Genomic DNA, 12,133 nt, shown 5'->3' on the forward strand with positions numbered 1-12,133 from the left:
ATACATACCGATCACGAGACACTTAAGTACCTAAAAGGTCAAGCTAAGTTGAATAAAAGGCATCCTAAATGGAGTGAATTTATTGAGTATTTTCCTTATCTGATCAAGTACATCAAAGGCAAAGAAAATGTTGTGGGGGATGCTCTTTCCTGCATATGTGTGCTTGTTATTACACTTGAGTTAAATGTGATTGGCTTTGAACATATTAAAGATCTCTGCGAATGATCCTTCTTTTGCACTTCCTTGCGCCAAATGTCTTACTCAAACTTGTTGGGAGAACTTTTATCTCAAAATTGGATACCTTATGCGTGCTAACAAACTTTGTATACCCGAGTGTTCTCTTCGTTTATTGCTTTTGCAAGAGGCTGATGGAGGTGGACTCATGGGACCCTTCGGACGCGACCAGACTTTCGTCACACTCTCCTTCATGTACTTTTGTCCAAAGATGTTCTGTGACGTGGCACGCTTCAACAACAAATGCTCTACATGTCGCAAAGCTAAGTCCAACGCACAATCTCATGGTTTACATATGCCACTTCCAATTCCATATCAACCATGGGACGATATTAGTATGGATTTCGTTCTTGGTTTGCCTAGAACTCACAATGGAAAGGATTCGGTCTTTGTTGTTGTTGACCGATTTTAAAAAATGGCACATTTCATACCATGCAACAAGATAGACAATGCTTCACATGTTGCTAATCTTCTTCGTAGGGAAATCTTGAGCTTGCATGGAGTGCCAAGGACCATTGTGTCGGACCGGGACGTCAAGTTCTTAAGTTACTTCTGGAAGACGATTTGTGCCAAGCTCGGAATCAAGCTTCTATTCTCCAGGGCCTATCATCCCCAAATTGATGGCCAAACGGAAGTCACGTACCCGATGCTATCTACTCTCCTACGCTTGTTGATCAAGAAGAACATCAAGGAGTGGGAGGAGTGCTTACCCATCGCCGAGTACGCCTACAATCGAGCTTGACACACTGCTACCGGCAAGTCCCCCTTCGAGGTTGTCCACAGCTTCAACCCATTGTCCCCATTGGAAATTCTACCTCTTCCACTCCAAGAACGCGCAAACATGGGTGCAAGTGCAAGGGAAAGTTTCCTCAAGAAGATGCATGAAGATACAAGGGTAACAATCGAGCGTCAATTACACTGCATCGCCACCGAGCTCAACATCAACAAGACACCAATGCTGTTCCAACCAGGCGACCTTGTATCGCTTCACCTTTGCAAGGACCTCTTCCACAATGAGCGCAAGTCAAAGCTCCTAACATGAGTGTACCCTTGGGGGTTGACCTATAAAACCCCCAGGAGCCACCATGCATGCGGGCAACCACCTCATTCACACAGGTGATCACACACACACACACACCTAGCAAGCAACGCCTGAGGAGAGGGAGCAGCCTAAGCCTTGGCCAGACCTCCTTGTTCCTCCATATAGCTCTAGGAGTAGCTCTGTACTGTTACATATAAACCACACTCGGCAGGACTAGGGGTGTTATCTCTCCGGAGAGCCCCGAACCTGGGTATGTCTTGAGTCCCGCGCTCGCTCAGGCCGACCTCGCCACTGGAGCCCACCAGTGCCCTCGAGCCTCCTCCTATCTTTAGCCATCCCTAGGCATCTTCCATGCGCCCACCACGACAACCGCCTAGAGAGTGATGGCACTCCTGTGCACAACACATGGAATATTGAGCATCTTCGTAAGTTCTATCCATAAGGCGCGGGTTGTCGGGCTGCCCGGCAACCACCTTTTGTACGAGTCTACCGACAAGGCATGTAATCCTTTGTACAATGCTAGGCACATACCCTATGCATATAGTGAAATAAAGGTAAGTGTTTCACAACTCTTGTTGATTCACAAGTCTAGTTATATGTGTTTATTTGTGATATTGCAATTTACCTTCTATGGATGCAAATGAACCGTCAAGATTCCATATCTCTATTTTCTCTTCTTTGTTTTTCTCAATGGACAGAAGGTTGCTTCATGTGCAAGTTTGTCGGGGGGAGTCACTACTAGGGAAAACCTTATACACAGAATCTTAGCAGCAGCGCGGCATAAAAACATGCGCTGCTGCTAAGTAGTAGCAGCGCGGCCACGGAAAGCTCGCTACTGGTGCAAACTTAGCAGTAGCGCGTGACGCTTAAACCGCGCTGGTACAAAAATCCACCGACAGTACACAACGACATAAGTTTACCAGTAGCGCGGCGCCAGGGAGCGCACTGCTGCTAATGCCATAGTAGCAGCGCGCTTTTTTGTCACCTCGCTGCTGCTAATTTTGAAATTGTGCACAAGGTTGGCCCGTTTAGCAGTAGCGCATGACAGGAAAGTGCGTTGTTGCTACTCTCTTAGCAGCAACGCACTTTCTCTCCCGCACTACTGCTAAGACGCAGTACCCACCTCCTTTTCCACCTCCCCTCCCCATCTCCTCTCCTCCCTTTCCCCTAGCTCCCATATCCTCCCTCTGTCACTCTTCTTCTTCCTAAATACTTCTACCCCCATTACTCTCCCTCTTCTACCTACCTTTCTCTCTCTTCATTACTCCTAGCTATAACTACACCACCTCCATTAATTCATCTCCTTTCTCTTTTTCCTCCCCCTCCACTAGTTGAAGTTGTCTCCTCCCAAATTAGCTAGCTAGGTAGATGTAGCATTTAGTTAAGTGACCTATTTGCCTCCTAACTAGATCTTTCTTTGTTAAGAAGAGCTTTGTGCACTTTTGACCTCCCTACATCATCATCTCCACCGTGTGCTCGATCTCGAGATAGAGGTGTGATTAATATTTCATGCCTTTGCAAAATGGAAATATATGTTCCTATTTTGTATACACACTTAATTAGCCATTATTATGCATGGGTCCAATGATGTAATATATATATGTTCCTATTTTGTATACACACTTAGCCATTATTATGCAAGGGTCCAATGATGTAATATATATGTTCCTATTATGCTGAGGAAAAGAAAAAAGGGAAACTGGTTATAGCAGTAGCGCTTTAGTGAAAAAGAGATACAGCTAGTCAAGGTAGCAGTAGCGGTTTCTGTAGAAAATCGCTATAGCTGCTCGTAATAGTAGTAGTGTGTTTCGTGTAAACGCGCTACTGCTACGTCCACTTAACCCAAAATTCTCCCTCTCCCTGCTTCATCCCGCCTCTTTTCCCCCAAATCCCCACTCTCTCTTCCCCAGCCGCGTCGCACCGCCGCACCCGCCCTCGACCTCGGCGCGCTCGCCCCGACCCCGGCGCGCTCGCCCCCGACCCCGCCGCCCCCGACCTCGCCGCGCCCGACCCCGCCGCCCCGACCTAGGCGCGCTCGCCCCCGACCCGTCGGCCCTCGCCTCCCTCCTCTTCTTCCTCCCCTCCCAACCTCGGCCGTCGTTGGGCCTGCCTCCTCGCCCTGCTAGCTAGGGTTAATTTACTTAGGTTTTAGTTATGTTAATTAGGTTATCTATTTAGTTATGAATTTAGATAGGTTTCAAAATTTGCTGAATTTATATGCAAATTTGAACTGGACATGTGATATGTGGATATGTCATGTTTTGGACATGTCATGTTTTGGTAAATGATCCGAGTTGCCTTTGTTACGCCGGAATGTTGATTCATTTCCGTTCCGGTGAATTTCAGGTGCTCGATATGTCCATTTTTTAGCAAAGGTCATGCCGAAATTTCCCGTGAATAAAGGCATGATTTGTGCTACATAGTTGGCATATCGAGTGCTGGCACATAGATTTCTTTTTTATCTCATTTCTCATTTATTCATACTTTTAGAAATAAATGAGGACACTTAATCATAGGAAACATGTCGAACAACGAAGAAACTGGGCCTTCTGACCAAGATGCAGACGAGATGGATTATGAGGGTGAACAAGACTACCTTGACTTTTTGACTGCTAAGCAAGGTTTGCAGGTCCGCCCTGATGATGGTACTGACGCCGACACCGACACCGAAGGAAGGGTCTAGAAGGTGTGCCCAAGAAAAAGCAGAGAAAGAGATCGGGGAAGATAGCTGCCTCCAAACAAGCCAGAGCACATAGCAGCCGAACGATGCATTCTGAAGAGCGTGTACCCATGAAAGGTGCGGCCATGTTCCATCTCACGGGCGAGCCGATGCTACCGCCGAAACCGCTGGAGGCACTATCAGGGGATCTTAGGAGACTGCACGACCATGTGATGTCGACTGAGAAAAGCCTACTAGCCTCAAAGGATCCAGTATATCCGACATACGCGGCTCGTGTGCCTGAGGGGAAGTGCTATGTCGAGACACGGCCCGCGGAGGTGTTCTTCCTGCGGTTTGACCATATCTTTGAGATGTTTCTGACAAGGCGGCTCGATTTTACAATTGTCCGCCTTTTTGCGCTACATATGAGCTCTGTCATGAACAGTGAAGAAGTCTCGCAAATCTGTGTGGCGGATCCGTACTACGTGCACGAGTCTTTCTTGAGTCTCGGCGACTTTGAGCGTGAAACTGCTAGGGACTACCTCCAAAACTTCATGGTACAGAATAAGGACCGGGAAATTATCCTCGTGCCTTATCATCCAAAGTAAGTCAGTTTCGAACAACCCTTTCATACATTTCAATCATTCCTTCTCTCTCTATGGGGAATAATTTGAGGTGTCTTTTCCCCGCAGCAACGGGCGCGCCGTCCTTATCGTTCTTTATTCGCAAGTCTCCCACGCCGTGTATTTTGACCCTTCCAGAGACTACAAGAAAAAAGACTACACCCACATAATGAATATTCTAGATGATGCTCTCCAAGGCTTCAGCTTTAGAGGTGGCCACATGCAGATCAGGAAACAAAGGAACAAGAAGATGGGTTTCGCGCATAAAACTAACTTCTCCTGCATCCAAGTCCCAAAACCAAGCAAGAAGGATGGATTGTACATCCTCCATCTCATGATTCAGTTCAACACGGATCACCAAAAGATTCGCATGAGAAGCAGAAATGATGATCATATCCACAAGTGGCTAGAATCTCATGGAGAAGCGGATTATAAACTTAGAGATGACTTCTTTCGCATCCAAAGCGACATTGTGACGATCATCATGAAAGAAGTCGTCGATGAGAAGGGGATGTTCCACCACGGCCCTATATCGCGAGCTGACGTCCAAACTCGCATAGGCATGCAACGTCTAGACCTCATGCCGTTCAAGAAGCTAGGGTCCATCCTCGATGATATGGAAGGATGGAACTTCTAGTGATTTATGATGCCGATGATGATGATATGTGTCGGTTGAACTTGTATACTATTTGTAGCGATGCAACTTTGTGATGTCCATGATCCCTGCCGAACTTGCGTAACGCTACTTTGTTAGTTTGCGTGCGATGACCTGCGTACCTCTAGTTAATTAATTTGCGTACTGTATGTTGCATCTAGTTGCTAACCCTTTCTTTTTCGGTGTTCTCTAGTATATTTTGTTGCATATATATGATTGTACATCCTCTTCATGAACATGCATCTCTAACAGGTACCTAGTTTCTTGATGGCGAGATGGAACTGCTATGTCGTGTACAAAGGGAAGGTTTCGGGTGTGTACAACGAGTGGGATGAGTGTCAGGCGCAAGTGAATGGGTTCTCGGACGCCAGCCATAAAGGCTTCAAAGGCAGACAAGAAGGAGAAGCTTGTTACTTGAGGTTCACGCTAGCGCGAGAGAGGACTCGTAACCGCCATCTCATGTACTGCATAGTTCCGCTCTCACTCATAGTGATAGCTCTTCTCGCGTATACCTTTGTTTAGATGGATGACGTTGTAGTTGCAAGTATTCGAGACTTGCATGTATCGCTATTTTCGAGATGATGACAAGATACCACTTTGTGTTGGATGATGATTATGACTAGACTATTTGTATGTATATGCTATGATTACATTTGTGGTCTCACAGGCATTTGTATGTGTATCATGATGACATTTGTATGTGCTAAAGATTCTTCTATAAAGCCTATTCAAATACAAAACAAATATGCCGAAAAAACAAAAAACTACTAAAATTAGCAGTAGCGAGTGGAGAAAAGTTAGCAGCAGCGCGGTTGTAGCAGTAGCGCGCACAGGGGAAGCGCGCTATAGCTATTAGCAGCAGCGAGGTTGCTTTAAGCGCGCTACTGCAACACTTGTGTAGCAGTAGCGCGGGTGGACCAGCGCTACTGCTATACGTTAGCTGTAGCGCCGGCCCCCGCGCTACTAAAAGGCCGAAAACCCGCGCTGCTGCTAGGCTTTTCCCTAGTAGTGAGTGATGGTATGGATACCGACAAGTCACGTTCAAGTTATATTCCACGACAAGAAGTACAACAAGGAAAAGTTAAGTTAATTTTTGTCAAATGAATTCTTTTGTTCTAAATCTACATGCAATGGAACCTTATCATGATCAGCTTTGCTATTACTTTGTTTTCTGTCTGCTCAACAACTTCAGTAGCTGCACTGAGACCGTCAAGTTACGTTGTCGGCAGCGGCATTTCCAGCAGGCTGCTAAGGACCTGTTCCTCAAGTGCTCATGGAAAGTGTGTGTGTCGCTGTGAAAACCGGCCGATCTCGGGTAGGGGGTCCCAAACTGTGCATCTGAGGACCAAAGGTAACAGGAGACAAGGGACATGATGTTTACCTAGGTTCGAGCCCTGTTGATGGAGGTAATACCCTACTTCATGCTTGATTGACTTTGATGAGTATAGGGGTTACAAGAGTTGATCTACCTCGAGATCGGAATGGCTAAACCCTAGATGTCTAGCCTGTATGATTATGATTGCCCCTATGGCTTAAACCCTCCGGTTTATATAGACACCGAGGGGGCCTAGGGTTGTACAGAGTTGGTTTACAGAGAAGGGAATCTTCACATTCGAACGCCAAGCTTGCCATAAAGGCAAAGGAGAGCCCCATCCGGACATGAGGGAAGGCCTTCTATCTCGTATCTTCACGGCCCATCAGTCCGGCCCATGTCGCATAGCCCGACCATCCGAGGACCCCTTAATCTAGGACTCCCTAAGTGGCCCTGAACTTGCCTTCAATGATGATGTAGTATCCGGTTTTTATGTCTTCGGCTTTGTAAGGCGGGTTCTCCCTTATACTTCGGACTGACGACAGTTCGTCTCCATATTAAATATCATGTTTTTGCTAGTGCCGCCCCGGCTTCCACGTGTCAGACGAATGCGAACAGTTTAGGTATCTTTTACAAATAACTGCTCGACCATGCAAGGATGGAGTCTATTTAAGGGGCTTGGATCTCAGATGCCATTCCACACCAAGTGGAAATCATTAGAACTTGCCACAAGAAATTGTCCAAATATGGATGGCACTCCTAGATCCACCTCTTGCCCCTACGACCCTCCAAAAGGCGACTCGGAAAGCTGCTCGGTGTCACACGCCCATCTGAATGAACTTCAAAGGCAGGGATATCTTCCTCCCACGAATCTAGTCTTCGTTCGGCCTGGGTTAACTTCCCTTAATGGCGAAGCCCTGGCGGAAAATTTCCCCAGTCCCTCTAAAGAGGAGCGAGTGTGGTTCGTTTCTTTCCTACTGAGAGGTGTAGGATTTCCTATCCACCCTTTCCTTAGAGGTCTCCTGGAGTATTATGGCCTCCAACTGCACAATCTGACGCCAGGCTCCATCTTGCATATCGCGGGCTTCGTTTCTCTCTGTGAGCTGTTCCTGGGATGTGAGGCCCATTTCAAATTATGGCAGAAATTATTCTGCCTTGTCCCCTGCTCCCGAAAGGGATCTATATTCGAGATGGGCGGCCCCGAAGTATGGCGCATAGCCGGGACAGGATACCTGTCCGGCACTCCGAAGAAGGCATCCAAATAGTGGCCCTCGGAATGGTTTTATATCGAAGACGTCGTTCTTCCGGACCAATCCGACGCGGCCTTCCGAATTCTGCAGCGCTCCTTTAAAGAAGCGCGCTCGCTGGCGTCCCCGGAGCCTCGAGGAAAGAGACAGTGCGGAGGTCGAGGGGTTGGCAAGCAAAATCAGAGTACTTGCCAACTCCGGGCTATCTATAATTAAGGTAATGTCAATTTCAATAACGCGATGCGTTCAACCTCTCCAATCTATGGGTTTTCCCATGTGGCATTACAACGGGGAGGACGATGCATCCCGTTGTCTACGCCAGGGTCCGGACAATTTTGCCGCCCTAGATACCATCTTTGCTGATCTTTTCAAAGGGGAGATAGAAGACTTCACTCGCTTGAAGTGTCGGGAAGGTTTTTCCATGTACAACCCCATCGACTGGGTAAGTTTTTGACAATTGGCTCTACTTAATCATTTTGCAGAGTTATGCTGGTCGAATCTAATCCGGTCGCTTCTAGTAGGAATGGAGAAAGATCGTCGAGGGGATCTACAGCCCCGCTCCGTAGCCAGAGGATCATAATCGGGATCTAGATCCCGGATATGAAGAAGATCCGGACATATTTATAGAGCTTAAGGAGGCAATTTTTTATCAGGCGAGCTACGACGGCACGGAAGTGGCTATTATACCCGATTACCCCGGCCTCCTCCCCTCCTCCCACGTAAGTACCTAGGAGACGTGTCCTCCGAAAGAGTTTTTCCGTCGCATCTCACCCACCGCGACGCTCATCCCGTCGAGCTATATCGATAGTCTCTCTTCTAGGAAGGCGACACCTGCGCAGGGTGAGTCCTTAAAAAGAAAGGTCAATGGTGATACTACCATGCTCCCGCCTTCACCAAAGAAGTATAGTTCTCAATATGCCCATGGTGGACAGACCGAATTATGACATTTTCCATTGGGCCATTTTGCAGGAAGAGCATACGTCGGACTACATCCGGGAACCTTGTCGGCCGTGCATCGACCAATCCGGCTCCGGACCCTACCGTAAGGACTAGGGTTAATATGGGTAAAATGTCGAATTGTCATCTCCAAGTGGATTCGGATGATGTATCTGTCACCAATTCCGAGGTGGAAAATGCGATCAATCATCGGCAGAGGAAAGAGGCCATGTGCGATCCCAGTTTTACCGTAGAGGCGTTCCACGCCTTGAACTCTGCGGATGTATATATCCGAGCTGCGGGATGGGCTTGCTGGAGAAACACACCAGCTTTCAAAGGATATGCGGGTAAGAGCTTTTTTTAGGTGCAAGACTCATGTGCCAGTAGCCCCCAAGACTTGAAACAGTTTGGCCCAAAATGATTTAAGGATCGTTGTATTATTAGGTACTCGCAGAGAAAAGCAACATGCTATCCAAGGAGCTTGAAGAATGTCGGACCAAGCTTACTGCTGTCACCACAGAATTGGAGGAGGCCAAGAAAGCACCGAATGGTAAGGTCCATCACTATCCGTAAAAATAAAGATTCCTGCGCCAATAATGTTTTTTTTCAAATATACATTGTTTTGTTTACGGCTGTAGGATCATCGGATCAGTTGGAGGATAGACTAAAGGCTGTGTAGGCGGATAAATAGCATGCCGAAAGGCAAGAAGCCGCTGGTCAATGTGTACTGACACGGACCATGGATGAGAATAATAAACTACTGGTTGCCAATATCAGGCAAGGCAAGGAGCTGAAGGATGTAAGAGCCTAATTGTCAGATGCCTTGAAGGAGAACCGAAAGGTGAAAGGTGGAATATTTAGTATGTCCCTGAACCTAACTTTCATAAGATCCCCTGATGGAAAAAATTTACGAGATTGTGCCTGTAGGTTTGTTAACTGGGCGGCCCGAAGGAGAAGTGTCCGGATTCCAAGGCGCCGTGCTGCAAGAGCTATCCAAAATGCACAAGTGAGCTCGAAAAGCCATGAGAAATATGGCGAAGGCTTTATGGCCATCTGATTCTCCTCCCGGAATGATGGGGGAGCTCACAGAGTTATTCAAGGGAGCTCGTCTTTGTTTTGAGTTGTTGAAGGCATCGACATGTCGAGAAGGTGCACGGGTGGCCTGGGCCATGGTGAAAACGCGGTATACCAGACTTGATCCAAACCATATGGCCCGGGTCGGACCTCGGGGACCAGACGAACAAGAAATTTTTGTTAGCTTGGTGTATGACCAAGTAAAGATAGCCGCCAAATTTTCACAGCAGGACTGTAAACTAGACAGCCTGATAGATGACATAGATAAAGAGTAGGCGTGTAATTTTATGTGACGATACACTTTATTCGCAAAGCTTATCTCCAGCCGAATTGTAAAAGATTGTCATGGCAGACTTTCCTCTTCTAAACTCTGAAACCCAAGGGTGGAGTGTTTCCGAATACTATACCTGTGGGGAACACCAAGTATGTTCAGAAACCAGGCGATCCGGTCATAGTGCTTGAACAAAAAAACTGTATTCGGGGAGTTATGTCATATTAATGTTTAACGTAAGAAACATCTTCCTGAAATAATAGTTCCGTTAAGGGTTCCTCTCGCTGGGTCGGCATGCGTTTAAGCATGACTAAGCCGTGATGCAAAAGAATCACAAGATTCTTTCTATTTCAGTAGTTTATATTGCTACAAAGGCAGTTCGTCTTTTGTCCGCTGAAAAATTATCCCTTAGGAATGCTAGCTTTTGGCTTCACCCGTCTAAGGTACATGTCCGGATGACCCGGTTGTAACAATTGCAGAGGTGCTCCCTTTATGCCCTAACCGAATGAGCGGGAACGTAGGGCATAAGCACAGGAGCGAGGCAACCCAGCTTCGCAAAAACTTAAGTCATAGAGGTGCATATAATGGCGAAGACAGGACGTATATGAGCAAACAACGCATGTATATATGGTGAGCTTTATGCTCGAAATGATAATAAGCTTATAATAGAGGAAGCCCCCCCCCCCTAGTTATGGTGGGGCGTGTACATTTAAGGATGTATACCCCTCAAGTGTGCGGCTTACCCGAACACATGCTAGAAGTTGTAAGGGAAAAAGAAAAAAAGGAAAAAAGTGAAAAAAAGGAGAAAAAGGTAACGAACAATGTGTCCGTACTTAGGCGTAGAATCTTCGGAATCTGGCAGCGTTCCATGGGTTCGGCTCTAAGAGATTGTCCGATGCGTTGCGAAGGCAATAGGCTCCTCCAGTGAGAACTTAATATATAATGAAGGGACCCTCCCATTTGGTTTTGTGCTTGTCCTTTTTCTTCTCTAGTAGGCGTAGAACGAGTTCACCGACATTATAAGTCTTAGCCCGCACTTCTCTGCTATGGTATGTTCGAGCTTGTTGTTGGTAGAATGCCGAACGGGCCTTTGGGACATCGTGCTCCTCCTCCAGGCCATCTAAGTTGTCTTGCCGATCGATCTCCGCCTCTCTCTACTCGTACATGCGCACTCGAGGTGAGTCATGCATAATATCGCAGGGCAGGACAGCCTCTGCGCCGAACACCATGAAGAACGGTGTGTATCCGATCGTGCGATTGGTTGTGGTTCACAGCCCCCAGAGTACGGAGTCGAGCTCCTCGACCTAGTGTTTATCCGACTCCTTTAAGGATCACACTATTCTGGGTTAGATTCCGCTCATTATCAGGCCATTGGCCCGTTCCACTTGACCGTTTGTTTGGGGGTGATACACGGAGGCATAATCGAGTTTGATACCTAGATTAGCACACCAATTTTTCACCTCTTCCATTGTAAAGTTAGAGCCATTGTCAATAATAATAATGTGTGGGACACCATAACAGTGTACGACACCAGATATAAAGTCTATCACCGGTCCGGCTTCAGCTGTTTTAACTAGTTTAGCCTCTGTCACCTTAGTGAATTTATCTACCATAACCAGGAAATATTTTTTCTTATGGCTTCCCCTTTAAGGAGTCCGACCATGTCCAGCCCCCAGACCGTGAAAGGCAAGTAATTGGGATTGTTTCTAGGGTAGTGGGCGGCATGTGGCTTTGATTGGCAAAATGCTGGCATCCGACACAGTGTTGTACGAGGTCTTACACATTTGCTCGGGCTATGGGCCAAAATATACCTGTACGGAAGGCCTTACTTACAAGGGCCCGAGCTGCGGCATGATGGCCCCCAAGACCAGCATGTATTTCGGCCAAGAGCTACCGTCCCTCCTCTTCGCAGATACATCTTTGAAGGACTCCGGTAGTACTTTTCTTGTAGAGCTCTCCTTCATGAACCTTTGAGGCTTTCGAACATCGAACGATGCAACGAGCCTCATTCTGGTCCTGAGGGAGCTCCCGCGTAGTAAGGTAGGCCAGTAAGGGTTCTTTCCATAGGGAGATTACCTCC

Source organism: Triticum aestivum, chromosome 2A (genome assembly GCF_018294505.1).
Source record: "Triticum aestivum cultivar Chinese Spring chromosome 2A, IWGSC CS RefSeq v2.1, whole genome shotgun sequence".
Lineage (NCBI taxonomy): Eukaryota > Viridiplantae > Streptophyta > Magnoliopsida > Poales > Poaceae > Triticum > Triticum aestivum.